This window comes from Lutra lutra, chromosome 1 (genome assembly GCF_902655055.1).
Source record: "Lutra lutra chromosome 1, mLutLut1.2, whole genome shotgun sequence".
NCBI lineage: Eukaryota > Metazoa > Chordata > Mammalia > Carnivora > Mustelidae > Lutra > Lutra lutra.
Window position 1 is genome coordinate 203,735,393 of NC_062278.1, and position 14,502 is coordinate 203,749,894.

Sequence of the window (14,502 nt, forward strand, 5' to 3'; positions counted from 1 at the left end):
TGCAGCCGTCCTGTGGATATTTGGGGACAGCAGGGAGCTGTGCCAACCACCGAGGGTGGCAGAATGTCTGGTCCCTCCTTGGCTTCACCAGGAGGGTTCCATGGGGAGGAGAGAAAGCTAGCCTTCTCCTGTCCCTGACAGGGCTGGCCCGCTGGCAGGCTCACTGGTTGGAGGTTGGGCAGGGGTAAAGCTGGGGGGACAGACCCTTTGGTGGTCATGGCCCAAGCACAGAGATCAGCAGATTACTCCCTACAGGAATTTTCTCACGGCCCTCTGTGCCTATCCTGACCTCCACTCTAAATGCTGTCCCATCTTTACCTCAAATCCCAGCTTCTAAAGAGGATAAAGCTCTCTCTCTTCCCCCAACCGTGGAGGCTTTTCTCCCCCTGAACTCCTATGAGATCAACCAGCTGTCTGTCCCACTTGCACCTGAGTTTCAGGAAGGTTGAGTGATTTGTCTTAGGTCACACAGGGTTTAAACCCAGATCTGGGGCCAACCTCTGAATGGATCTGGTTTGTACCTGCGTCCCTCATGGTGGGGACCCATTCTGGTCTGGGACTGGGGCTGACTACTGGGTCTACAGTGAGAGGCCCTCTCCTTTTAGCTCCGGTATCCCCATGAGTGAGCACATGAGATGGGGCGTTTGCTGCTGGCAGCAGCCAAGCTGTGTGGCTGCAGAGGGCGGGAGCTGAGCCATCTCCTCCCCATACATCATCTCCAACAAGGCAGATAGCAGGAAACAAGCAGCTCCTGCAATGTGATTACTGGCGGTCAAGTGCAGCAGGCCGACTGACTCTGCGGAGGAATTGGCGGTACCACTGGTCCCGGATCCTCCTGCAGCCGTGAAGGGAAGAAATGATTCATGGCGAGTCCACTCTGCCTTCCCCTGTGGGCATGGCTGCCAGGGGTCCCAGAGACCCCGGCCCAGGTACCCTGAGAGAACTGGACTCACCCAAATGCCCCTCAGTGCTTGAATGAGCTGGTCTGAATTCCAGCTCAACCACTGTGCAACTCCAGACAAGTCTCTGACCCTCTTGCCTCAGTTTCCTCAACTGTAAAGTGAGGCTGGTCCTCCCTACTTGATAAAATTCGAAGTTCATATTTGTAGAGGGCCTGGAACAGTGCCTGACACATAGGAAACACTAGGTAAATAATAACACACTGAAGATCTAAAGGATGGCTGCGGTGGGACAGGGGTGGGGGTGGTGTCTGGGGGGCAGGATTTGGCAGGAGTGGGAAGAGTCTCATATAAGCTCAGGCTTCCAGCAGCCCTGGGGTCCACAGGTCCACTTGGTCCAGGTCACACCTCCTAAGGTCTTGCCCTCCAAACCCTCCTGAGTCACCCAGGTTCTAAAGTTGCTTCTCCCACAGTGCCTATGTCCCCACCTAGCCTTCGAACCTGACCTGACTTGGGGCCTCCTGGGAACATAGCTCAGCATCTGGGACCTGGCCTGGGAGTGACAAGTGGGAGCAGCTAGGGCAGGCAAGAAGGAGAGGGCAGAGCCTGAGCTCAGGGGCCAGAGAGCTTTCTGACTGAGCTCCAAACAACCATCTTGCCTGTTTTTCCACTGGGACAGATGTGATCCCTCCCGGTTCCTGACAGGTCCTGAAAACCAGAGGATGACAAAGGCTACTTGGCCACTCCCCAGTCACTCCTAATACAAGAATCACAGCTGTGCTCAGAGCCCAGGAGGCCTGGGGGTCCACAGGCTGTCAGAGAGGGGCTGGCCCCTTGTTCTACCATGTTCTCTGCCCAGCTCTGGAATGCCAACTGCCTTCCTAGTCCCCAGGCCAGAAACTAGGGCCCTCCCTCAACCTGCAGGCCCCAAGGCCAGGTACAGCCCCCCGCCACGCCCCCGCTGAGTCTTACAAGTATGCCCACACAGACCACCTGGTCATCTTCCCTGGGCCTCCCAGCCACCCCAACCAGGCTCCCAGCCATGCCTATTGCCATACTGCCCCTGTGGCCCTTCCATTCTCCATTCATGGGCCAGCAAGGCTTCCAGTGAACTCGAGCTCTCTAGTCTGGCCCCCAAGGCTCTCAGCCTGCTGTCTCCCCCGCCCAGCCATCCGGTCAGCCCTCAGCCCTCTAGCCCCAAGCCTGGGCTGGGGTTATGCCCTGCCCTGCCCCCTGGCTGGACCTTGGTCCTGGAGGGCAGTAGCCTCCCTCCCTGCCCTCCTCCCAGCTCTCTGGCAATTACCCGAGTGATTAATTTGGTAATTAATTTGGTAATTGATCATGTTCTGGCTGCTCAAGACGCCTTTCTTCCGCTGGCCTGGCCTGGAATATAGATCTGCTTGGCTTTAGTTTCCTGGGAAGAGGGGGCTGAGCCCTGATAACAGGAGGGATGGAATTCACTCTGAGTCCCTAGCCTGCCCCCCCACCCCGGGACCTTGCCAGGCACACCAGGGCTGCTTATAAAAGTGGCTGAGATGAGACTGAGCTGAGAAAGAGAGAGGCCCAGGTTCTGCCTCTGGGGAGGCCCTGGAGTGCTCTAGGAGGCTCTTTAGCCCTGCTTCTCAGACCGACTCTTTCCAGTCACAGGGAGCTCACTATCCCTTGGCAACCCCACCCCAGCTCAGCCTTCACTCAGCCTCCTTCTCTGGGCTTCTGGGGGTGCAAAGTAAGGGATACAGAGCTCCTGTGAGAGCCATGGTCCTGGTCCTCAAGGAGCTCCCAGCCTCTCGAAGCCTCCAGACAGAGCAGCTCCCCTCATCGGCTGGAGAAACAAGATGGCCTCCTGACAGAGGCACCACGGTAGGACTGGGTGGCCCAGGAGACACTGAGTTCCGGCGCTCGGCGGGGTTTGGGGTGAGTCCCACACAGGGGGCCCTGCCCTTGCTGTGGGCCCCAGTGGGGCTAGCCACCAGACATGTGGCCCACCAGATGCACCACCAGGACGGGGTCCCTGTGGAGCCAGCCCCGTGGCATTGATTGAAATGGCCCCCTGCCAATTAGGATTTTTTAAAGAAATGTATAATGACTCCTAATTGGCACCCTCATTAGGTGCCAATTAAACACTTAAGCATTTCTTACAAGTTTAACACATTAATAAGGCAGCTCATTACATGTTAACGAGATTTATTTCTCATATTTATTATATTGTTTCACCACAGCTGACAGCAGAGTTATTTTTAAAAAACATGACTTCTGGTTTGCACACAGCCCTCTTCCTTACCCTGTCTTGACAGACAGCCTGTCCTAACAGGGCTGTCCCCTAAGTCTTGGTCTCCAGTCCCCCTGGGTGCTCCCTGGCCTCTTTTGGTCCAGCCTCCCATAGATGATTCAAGCAGGGCACCTTCTTTCCAGAGTCTGGAAGGACCAGAGCTGGGTCCCACAACAGAACCCAGACTTGGAAGGGTTTCAGAGGCTGAGAGCCATGTGGAACCTCTGTCCATTTGGCCAAACTCTGCATTCTGGGAGCACTGGTGGGGCTCAGGGAAAAGCACCCCTCATTTCAGCCTCCTGGCAGAGCCCAGCCTAGCAGCAGGCACTACAATGGGGGCTGACACTGTGAGGGCAGGAGCACAGCAGCCAGAAGAGGACAAGGAAGTCCTTTGAGGCTGTCCCCTCAGGTAGGAGAAGTGTTGCAGGAAATTTATGCAGAGACCAGGAGCCTGGGAGAGATTGGGAGGTACAGAGGACTGGCAGCCAGCAGGAACAGATCCTTGGGGATTGGCTCCCAACCAGAGAGTGACAGGGGGTGGGGGAGGTCAGGGTTGGGGATGGGGACTGAGTGTGAACAGCAAGGGATGTGACCAGACTTCCGTTTAGAAAAATCAAAAGGGGAATGGTCTGAGACAGTCCAAGGGAATAAACACGACCTCCCCCCTTCCACCTGCTACATTCCTGGTGGCCTCCCTTTGGTCAGACCCAAAACCAGCAGGCGGAGCCAGATAGATGACCCCAGCATGCCTCAGCTTCATGGGAACAGGCTGGGAAGACGGGCTGAGAGGTCTGGAGGGCACCGCAGTGTTCCAGAACACTCACCTTCCTTTTAAAAAAAACCTGAGGCTAGAATCCAGGACATATACTACCCCTTGTCCTTGCATGCCTACATGAGACACTGCCCGACCCTCATCTGTCCTGGTAATTGCATCATCTGTGCAAGGGGGATGCTTCCGATTCACTCAGCCAGGCTCCTGGGGTGGGCTGTTTCCAACCGATTACTCTTAGAAACATCACACAGTGAACATCCTGGGGTATAATTTCACATGCGTGTGAGGGCATCTGTAGGATAAATTCCTAGAAGTGGGCAGTGCTAGGTCAATGGATCTGTGCATTTTTAATTTTGATAGATATTGCCAAGTTGCTTTCATGGAGGTTATACAGTTTCCACTCTAGGAAGCAGCTAGAAGTTTCTGCCTCCCCCATGCTCTCCGGAAATGCTGGAATGCAAACTGCCAAAGAAATGCGCAGTGACCTTTCATGGCTTTGCCTACTTAATTTGCATTTGTCTCAGAGGGGTGAGGTTGAGCTTGGTTTCAGTGCTTGAGTCTTTTGGATTCCCTTTTGTTTGAACTGTATGTTCATCTCCTTTGCCCATTTTTCAGTGGGATTGCTGATCTTTTCCTTCTAGATTACAGGAGCCCTTCATATATTATAGAAGTTTATGACTTTTTCCTCGGTTTGTTGTTTGTCTTTAAACTTCTATTTTTTTCATGTGGAAATGTTTGATTTTTTATGTAGTCAAATGTATCCAATTTTTTTTCCTCTGGTGACTTTTCTGGGGTTTGTTGTTGTTGTTGTTGTCATACTTAGAAAGTCATATCAAATTAAAACTATGCAAAAAATCCCCTTGTTTTCTTCTGGAAATGTATTCTTCATTTTTGGTTCCTCTAGCTTTGATCCAACTAAAATTGGTGTTTGTTTTAAGGTGTGAGGTAGGGATCCAAGTTAATTTTCCCCTTAAATCATCACCCAGTGATTTTAGCACATCTTTTTTTGGAGGTTATTCTTGATGAGTTACTGAGACTCTGTAATGTGCCACTGGGGAAATAGCATGGCCTGTGGGCTGAAGGATGGACAGGGGCAAACAGTGTCAGGAGACCAGCTCCAGTAGGACTGGGTGGCAAGGTGAGATAAATCCTTTGGAGGTTAAGAAAAGGGAGAGGGAAGCCCACATTAGGAGGTTACCTTTGATTTTTGCCTGGATTCCAGAAACTGTCATTTTAGGTACCCAGTTTTAACTTTGCCTGTCACACCATAATTCCTTCAGTCAATTTTGTGACCTTGACATAACCTTGATGCAGGCAGAATGGGGAATTAAGGGATAGCAGGAAGGGAAATCTGTCCCTTCCTGAGGACTGTTTGAGGGGCCAGTTGGCCAAGACCTAAGGGTCCTGAGCAAGCCTCCCCAATTCCAGAACAGGGAGGGGGACTATTACAACACAAGTGAGGGACTGCAGGGTGCTGAGGAGAGCCTCATGGGACTCGCTCTAGGTCCTGCAAATGAAGAACCAGCTGCTTTTGAGAGTAAGGCAAGGAAGAACAGGAAGCCTCGGCTGGGCTGCACCCACTTCCCTGCTCCCCCTTCTCTCTGCTCCCTCTTCTCCCTCTAGGGTGCTATTCCTCCCCTTCTTCTTTGCCACCAAGACCCATTAGCTGTGATCCTGGATGTCATTCTGGCCCCCTGTCCTCCCTTAACATAGTGGAGGCCAGATGGGCCATCCCTGATGCCAGATCTGCTTTGAAGGCACTCTGGAAAGTTCTAGTGGTACATGTCTGATGGCATCCGGGATTTCACTGTGCCCCAAGGCAAGTAAAGGCCCAGGTTCCATGCCAGGATGCTAGTGGGGGGTGGGAGGAAGAGTGCATATCCTACCCCGCTGTGCTTCTGCCCCCAACCCTGAGGAGTGTCCCTCCCCCACCCCCCTCCAGAAATTGGAATAGCAGGTGTTTTACCTCTTTCAGACACTTGGTGGCAGCAGTGGAAGCCATAGTGCGCCTTATTCCTTCCTTTCTCTTTGGAGCTGTAGACTTGACCTCCAAAGAGACCCTGAGGTTATCTGGTGGCCCTGGATCTCCAAAAGCTGAAGCAATAGGGGGTCACATCTTCTTCAAGGCACAGAAGCTCCTTCCATCTCAGAGGAATGAGGGGCCTGTGGCTCTGACTCCTCTCTCAGCACCACTCCCATAGGGGCTGCTGGGACAGTAGCTGGGTATGGGGGAAGAGAAACTGGGAATCCTTGATGCAGGCAGTGGGTCTCAAGAGCTTGGCTACTTGACACACCCGCAGCCATGTCCTGACCACTCCCACTGATGCCTAGCCGGTAACCAGAGAGGACCCTTCCTGAAGTCAAGCCTGAGGACCCTGGAAATGTGGAAGGAGAAGGAAGAGGGTAGGGGTCAGTGCGGGGAGAGGAGCTAGGACTGCTGGACAAGGTCCCACTGCCCCCTGCTTGGTCCCCTGTCCAGAATTCAGCACCAGAGTGCCATTGCCTATCCATGGGCTGAGACTGAACTGGGCCCAGGAGCCCCTCCCCCGCCACCCCACTCCTGGCCCCAGCACATCTCCTTTCTTTCCACTAAGGGATGAGGGACAATGTCTTGGAGGGCTTCTGGATTCCCCCAGCTTCTCATTCCCCACGGCCTTGTCCCCCTCCCCAAGCCCTCCTTCATTCAGGCTGTACCAGCCTCCTCGTCATCCATTCCAGCTCCAGATGCCTCTCGTTTATCTCCATCATATTGGATGAAGAGGTGACCAGACTTGGTGCCAATCTCCACACGCACTCTCTCTGCGTCCCAGCCCAGGGGCCTAATCCAGGCAGGGTACCTGTGGCAGAAGCGTTCCAGATGGGGAAATGGCAAGAAGCAAAGGTCTAGAGGTCTGAGGGTCCCACATAGAGGCTTAAGGTCCATGCACAGACCAGTAGGGAAAGCAGCTGAGGCCTCGGCTCTTCGGAAGGGCTTGGTGAGGTGATGGCTCCTTTGGGCTCCCCAGTGCCTGGGAGGGACAGATGATAAACAGACCAACCGATAAACAAGGTATTTTTAGGTTCTGAAAGAGACAAAACAGGACTGTATGGAAATTAAAAGTGGAGAGGGAGCTTCGGATGGGCACTCAAAGAGGGGAAGGCACCAGAAGCACTGGGTTGACATCCAAATGTCAAGAGTTGCTGGCCACGTGTGCACCTGAGGCAGGAAGTTTCCAGATGGGGAAAATGACAACAGCAAAAGCAAAGGTCTAGAGGTTTCTTCGAGAAATAGCCAAGAGGCACATGTGGCAGAAGATGCCAGGGCAAGGGAGGTTCTGGCCTCACTGGGTGAAATGTTTACAGCAGGCCAGAAAGGATACCAGGGACAGGCATGAGAAGAAATGAATAGATGAATGAATGAATGAACAAAATGAAGCCTGGGGCCAGGCTCTCCAGCAGCCCGGCCCTTGGCTTGGGGTCTTTGTGAGGAGGGGTTTGGTCTACTTGAGAAATATGTCTAGGAAAACCTGCCACTCCCTGGCCAACAGGGCCTCAGCTTCCACACTGTGACAGGGTAGGGCCAGCCTCTCCCCTCACCCAGACTCTCAGCCCCCAGCAGAGGTGGCCTAGGCAGGCTGTGGACAGCTGGGTCCCTGCTCCATGGGCAGTTCCACTACAGGAGGCCTCCCTGACTTCCTGGCCCAGCCCTTAGTCTTTTGTAGGCCCAAGGCCACCTTCCCCAGCCCTGAACCAAACAGGGACCCTTTATCTCTATCAGCTGCTCTCAGCAGCCAGGCCCTGGGCCAACAGGTCCTATCTCTACCCCTTGGGGCTGACACTCGGCAGCCCTTCTCTAACTCCCAGTCTCACCAGCTATATTCCCCCAGGGAGGAGGTCACACAGCTAAGTTCCTGCACAGTTCTACAGGGGCCCAGAGAAGGAATCCCTTCCCACCAAACCCTTGGGAAACCCAGCTTCTAATAGCTCAAGATTCATCCACTCCAGACATCTATGAGTGCCCACTACATGCCCACATGGGTTGGGTACTGGGTTCAGCACAACGAACAAGGCAGGGGTCCCAGCCTCACCCACACGGAGCTGTGTCCCCCTGGCCAGGAAGGACTTGGTTGCCAGGCCCAGCCTGATGACCAATGCAAACTCAAGGAGCTTGGAACTTCAGGGCCCCATAGGCCTCCACAAGAGGCCTACTTCAACCTGCCTCGGGATGAATGTCCCCAGAATCTAGCTCTGGGAATGACAGCCTGCCAGCCAGGGCTCTTACCCCCCGCCCACAGGTACTGGGCCCCAGCCCAACTGGGATGGGCCTGTCTCCCCCTGCCCAAGGTGAGGGTTCACAGGCACCAAGCAGAGGATGGGAATCCGAGAAACTGTGCATGGCCATTAGTAAGGACACAGCTGCATAGGACATGGGTGTGAAGGGAAGCCAAGGTCCACCAGGGGTAAAACATCTCCTCTTGCCTACACTGCTGACACCCATGCCTGTGAGGGGGTGAGCATACCAGGTTGGCCCAGGGTGGATGGGCCATAACCATGAGTTCTTTGACTGGAGGTGATAGGGTTCGGGGCAGGCCACCCCAAAACAGGGCATTTTGGCTTACTGATTTCTTTAATTAAAGTTACTTAAGAAGCAGCTTGAGCAGGGACACTCTGACCCTCCACTGTCCCTTGGAAAGCAGGAATAAATCTCTCACATGAAGAGTACCCTCCCTGTACCAGGAGGTAGAGAGACATCCTTATCACCAGAAATGGGGAATTCAGCATAAAAACCTCGTTACTTCTTCACCAACTTACTACCCCTGGCCCAAACTTTGTCTTGTCAATTCTTCACAAATGTATTATTTCGTTATCCAAAAGGTATAAAAGCTGGCTGCTCTGGTCACTTCTTTGAGTTTCCTATTTTATGAGTTCGTATACTTAGGAAATGAAATGTTTTTCTCCTGTTAGTCTGTCTTATGTCAATGTAATTATTCGGCCAGTCAAAGAATCCAGAGGAGAGGAAGGGAAAGTTTTCCTCCCCTGCAGGGGAGGGCCCTGAGCTCAGGGGATCTACCCTACCCCCCACCCCACCCTGTCCTGCTGGCCCAGCCCAGGTCCAGAGGTCTGCTTGGACAGCTCACTGGGTAGCAGAGATGAGTGGGGGTGGGGCTTTTCTCATTGCTCCCCAAGGGCACAGGGCCTTCTGAAGTAAGATCTCTCTTTTCTTTCATCCCTTCTCATAACGCAGCCTCCCTTCTTCTAGAATTTCCACCCACAGGCCCAGGACAGGCCCTTGGAGCCCATAATCCCTGCGCTCCCATCAGCCGAGTCTTTCTCCCCAACCTTATCTATCTCCTGCAGCCACCACAGGCTCCTCTGTGGCCAGCCTTCCCCTCCCTCCAGCCTCCCTGCAGGTCAGGTTGTCGTCCTCCTCGGTCCTCCTCCTCCTCTCCTCCCCTCCCTCTTCCTCTCCTCTCTTCACTTTCCTCCTCCCTCCCCTCCCACTCCTTCTCCTTCCTCCCTGTCAGCCTCCTCACCCTCGTCTCTATCTCCCCTCCCTTCTCCCTCTTTCTCTGCCACTCCCTCTCCTCCTCCTCTCCCCACCACCATGTCCTTCCTCCCTTGGAGAGAGAAAGGAGTTGGGGGATGACAGGGTGGGGGGGGTTGGACAGTGGCCACTGTACTCACTCATCCAAGGTCAGCCTTCCAGGGCAGGTGCTGGACAAAGACCCCTTTGGTCACTTCCCTTCAAGGGGGAGGAACACCTAACAGCACCCCACAAAGGAGATGCGGGGGTGGGGTGCTGCTGTGGAGATAAGAGAGCAGGGATACAAAGGTGAGCTTTGCCTGGGAGGGGTTGCATCCCACCCCCAAGCATCCTAGATGTGCTCCCTGGAATCTGGAATCCAATCGGCAGGAAATCCTCAGGAGGAAGCTTTGTCCTCCAGAAAGAATACCATGCATTGAAAACCATGCACATAGCGGTGCATGGAACCACCACACATCTTTCTTTCTCTTGGCCTCAGGGCTTCAATCTTCCTATCTGTCTAGAAGGTGTTGGATAGCAGCCAAATTGATCATATGACTTGACCCAGGGTCAGTTCCTGCCTCTGCCACTTCCTACCTGTGAGCTCCCCTATAAGTAACTTAAACTCTCAAGGACTCACTTTGCCCATGAATACAATGGGGTCATGAGGCACCCCTCTGCCACAGGCCCTTGGGTTGCCTGGCATGTAGACATTGCCCACAGGAGGCAAGACCAGAGAGTATCATGGAGGAACGTGGCAAGATGAACCTAGGTTAACAGTGAGCAGAAGGGAAAAGGGAGTCCACACCCAACCCCCACCCTGGGGTTCCTACTTGGCCCAAAGAGCAGATGCAACTGGGATTTATCCTTGGCCTTGCAAAAACAGCCAAGGAATGCTCAAAGATGGGGTGAAGCAGGAGAGAGTGATTTGGGAAGGGCATTCCCCCAAGGAACTCTCTGCTTGTTGGAAGGGGAGGGGGACATGGAAGGTATGCAGACAGGGGACAAGATGGCTAGGATGGTGACGAGAACCAAAGGCAACAACAACAGTGGCATGAAAACTTCCCACAGAGCAGGTGCTCAGGAAGGGCTCATCTGTCGACTTCTGCCTCCTCCGGGATGTCTTCCTGGTCACCGCTCCTCCTTCCCCAGAGCTTGGGCTCAGCTCAGGGCTGGCAGAGTCCAGGTGCTGCCCAGTGCTGATCTAAGAGAAGAGGGGAGATTGTGTGTGAGTGGGAAGCCTGGCCCAGCCCTGCCCACCCTGTCAGGCTCAGAGAGAAGTCCCTGCAGCATGAAGCCCCCAAAACGACCAACAGACACAAAGAAGGACTGATGGACAGAGACGGAATGGCCCCAGTGTGTCCAGGGATACCTTGAGGGGGTGTGGCTGCTGTGGTCTCTTGCAGCTTGATCATGGAGGCCTTGAATGCCAGGCCCAGGAGAGACACCGATGACAGCGATAATAGCTGTTGGTTGCAGCTGGAAGCATAGTATGCGTGTGTGTGTGTGTGTGTGTGTGTGTGTGTGTGTGTGTGTGTTGTGTGTCCACAAATGCGTGGGTGGGTGGGTAGGTGCGCTCCTCTCCTACCCCCCGGCTTCTCTGGGAGGCACATCTGTAATCTGGTGCTCCCAGGTGGGCAGGCAGGTGTCCACTCAGGCCCCGAGACGTCCCGGCTCTCTGCCTGCCCACCACCTCAGCCACCTTTGCCGATAGGCCACGTGGGCAATGAACACATCAGGCAATTAAACAGCAGATCAATTCAACTTAACTTCTTAGAGGAAAGCAGCTGTACTCAGCAGAGGGAGGACAAGGCTGCAGGAGAGAGAGGCTGCACAGGGAGGGAATGGGAGCCGGCAGTGCAAGGCGGGGGGGGGGGGAGGGGGGGGATGATGGGCGGGGGTTAGGGGTGAGAGGGGATGTCAGAGACAGCTACAATGCACCTCCTCTGGGGAGGAGACAGAAGCCAAGGGGAGGGGAAAGGAGCTATGACCAAGGTCACTGACCAAAGAGACCAGTACAGGACAGGGTGGCGGCAGAGAGAACAAGAAGGGTGGAAAGGAGACCCAAGGCAGTCAGAGGATGAGCTTGTGCCCTCTCAGCTGCCCAGGGGTCCCCTCCTGGTGGGGTAGGGGCTGGTGGTAAGAATACACATATTATCCGGCTTGCAGGAGGCTTTAGGACCTGCTCTGTTGGCAATGCTAGTCCCGGGCTCTGCCAGTGGTCCTTTGGGAGGCCCCTTTGACTGACCACATCTTGCGCACAAGAGAATTGGCCCCATGTGTGAAAGTGCCTACCCCTGGAAAGACATGCATGCATTCGTTCATTCATTCAATGATGTGCACTGAGCACCCACTAAGCACCAGGCTTGGGTGTGGCATAGGCAGACACCAAGAGGAGTCAAGGTAAATGCAGGTAAACATACTACAGCAGGGGAGAAGACAGGACAGAAGGAGACTGGCTCAGGGAAGAGGGCACAGATGGCTCCCTTGGGTGGGTGATCTCTGAGCTAAGGTAGGATAGGAGCAGTTAACCAGGGAAAGGAGTGGGTATTGGGAAAAGACAGGAAGGGAAGGACTCGGGCTTTGGGGACAGCAGGGGCATGGGCAGAGGGCCAATCAACGCCCCTCCAATATGGCACTGTGTCTATCTATGGGGACTAGGGGCCAGGGTCAGGGTATGTGGGTGGCTGGAGCAGTCAGTGCAGTGGGAGTGGGAGGGAGGAGCTTAGGCTGGTCACAAAGGCAATACGGCACTGGGAATGGTTTCAAGCTGAGGTGGGATGGGAAGGCCCATCTGGAGTTTGGATGATCCAAGCCAGAGGCCCTGTAGGAGGTGCAGGGCTGGGAGGAGGGATGGATTGGTTGTGGGTGGGAGCAGCATGGCTGGGGATTGACCTCGAGCTCAGCAGAGGAGGTACCTCACAGAGTGACTCGGGTCAGGGATCAGAATCCAGAAGGACAGCATGTGTGTTAGGACCCAAGGGTGAGAACAAGGCCACAGGCAAGGATGGGCTCAGAGAGAGGGTATGAGACCAGCAGTGGGAGCAGAGCCCTGGGACAGGCATGACCCAGGGACAGCAGGAAGAAGACATGTCTGAAGGAATGGAGGCAGTATCTCCAAGGGGCAGGAGGGGAGGTGGCTGTGTGATGTGGAAAGCAGTCGCTGACAAGCCACATGCTGGTGAGGGGCTGCTGTGAGCATGTCAGAATCAGTAGGGAGCTGCATATGGCAGCCTTGGGACTGAGGAAGTAGAGATCACAGTGCAGACACCAAGGGAGGAGTTTAGGAGAGATGAGTAGACAGATAGGCAGACAGCTGGGGGCATGTGTGGGAACAGGGGTGGTTTGGGAGGGGGGAAATGGCTGTGGGAGGTCTGGGAGGAGGGTGGGAAGAGGGGTTGGTGGAAGGGTAACGGCGATGACATGAGGAACAGAGCATCGGGCACCTTAGCATGAATGTGGATGTGTGATCTTAGCTGAGCACCTGCCTCAGTTTCCCCATATGTAACATGAGGGGGCTCCCCCTCCCTCATAGGCACTAAAGATCCTGTGGTGAGTAAGAAGCCTGGTTCCTGCCTCTGGGCTCACAGCCTAGAGGTGACCAGTCAAGAAGAGAATCACCACCCTCCCAGAAATGGGAAGGAAAGGGAAATTAGGGCAGGGCATAGGCCCAGCAGAGGCCAGGTCCACTCAGGTGCTCACTCCCAGTAATCTCTGGGGAATCCCTGACCTCATCATGCTCTCTCCATGGGTTGGAGACAAGCACATGTTCGCCCCCACCTCCTTGCCTTGGCACAGGCCTGGCCAATCGGCTTCCCCCATCTTCAGGACCACAGTGACTTTCGGGATGGGAAGGTGACCGACTTGACCCTGAGGCTTCTGCTGGAGGTACAGAAATGAGGTATTGTGAGGGGGCAGGACTGGGAAGTCCTGGAGGAACATGGAGAAGTACAAGATAGAGAGGCTGTGACCGGTACTAATGTTTGAGGACTTATATCTAGCCATGCCCAAAGCTCGCAGATCTGGACTTTTCAGTTACTTGTGCCAGTAAATTCCATGGTGTTCTTGCAGTAACGTGAGTCATGGTTTCTGCCTCCCAATCATGACCTAAAGGGAGAAAGTACCCCCTATGCTTGGTCAGGCCAAGTGGGGGGGGGGATTTCTCAGTGGAAAGAATAACATGGGCAAAGGCCCTGGGTTGAAAAAAGCTTGACACTCTTGAGGAATTGAAAGAAGATGCCAGGGCAGGGAGTCCAAGAATGGAGACAGGAAACCAAGGAGCTGCTGGAGCTGCCATCTTGGCAAGAGCTAAGAGGGTCCATGGGTAGTTGAACTGAGAAAGAAGGGATGGCGGGTCCAGTGAAGAGGGAAAGGAGACTAGCCAGCAAGGCTTTCCATTTGGGGCTCAGGAGAGAATCTGGAAGATCCTAGGAAGACTGGAGCCTTGGAAAGACCAACCCCAGAGAGGGAAAAGGGACTACTGGACTAGGCCCAAGATGGAACCCAAAGGAAAATCCAGACACAGGGCAGGGGGAGAGCTGGGGGTGTCTCGAGAGGCAGGCCACCTCATCCACTGTGTGTGATCTGTCTAGTGGCCTTGCCCTGAGCCATTTCCACCAGGCGAATGGGGAGTGAATGGGGATGGGAAGAGGGTGGAGGAGGCCACTGCCACCTAGGCAGGGCAGAGGACATCAGAGAGGCTCAACAAGCACCCTCTGGGTGTCAGGTCCAAAGACTGAGGGGTGCCTCCCCACTCCTCCACCAGTGGTGGAGCAGACGAGTGCCTCAACAAAGGCTAGGGACAGGGGACACAGGACCGGTCTGGAGGAGCCAGGAAATTAGAAGCGGGGCATGCAGAGACTCAGTGGAGCAAGTCTATTGGAGAGCTGAGTGGGCGTGAAGGGGGATAGTCCAACAGTCAGGAGACCAGCAAGAGAGGGGGTGAGGTTGACAGCCTAATGGCAGGACCCAAGAGACACCAGGAGCCAAGGCAGAATCCAAAAGGAGCCTTGGTCTTCTCCTCTCTTGGGGAGAGGGGCTGGCTCTGGGGGCCCCTAGG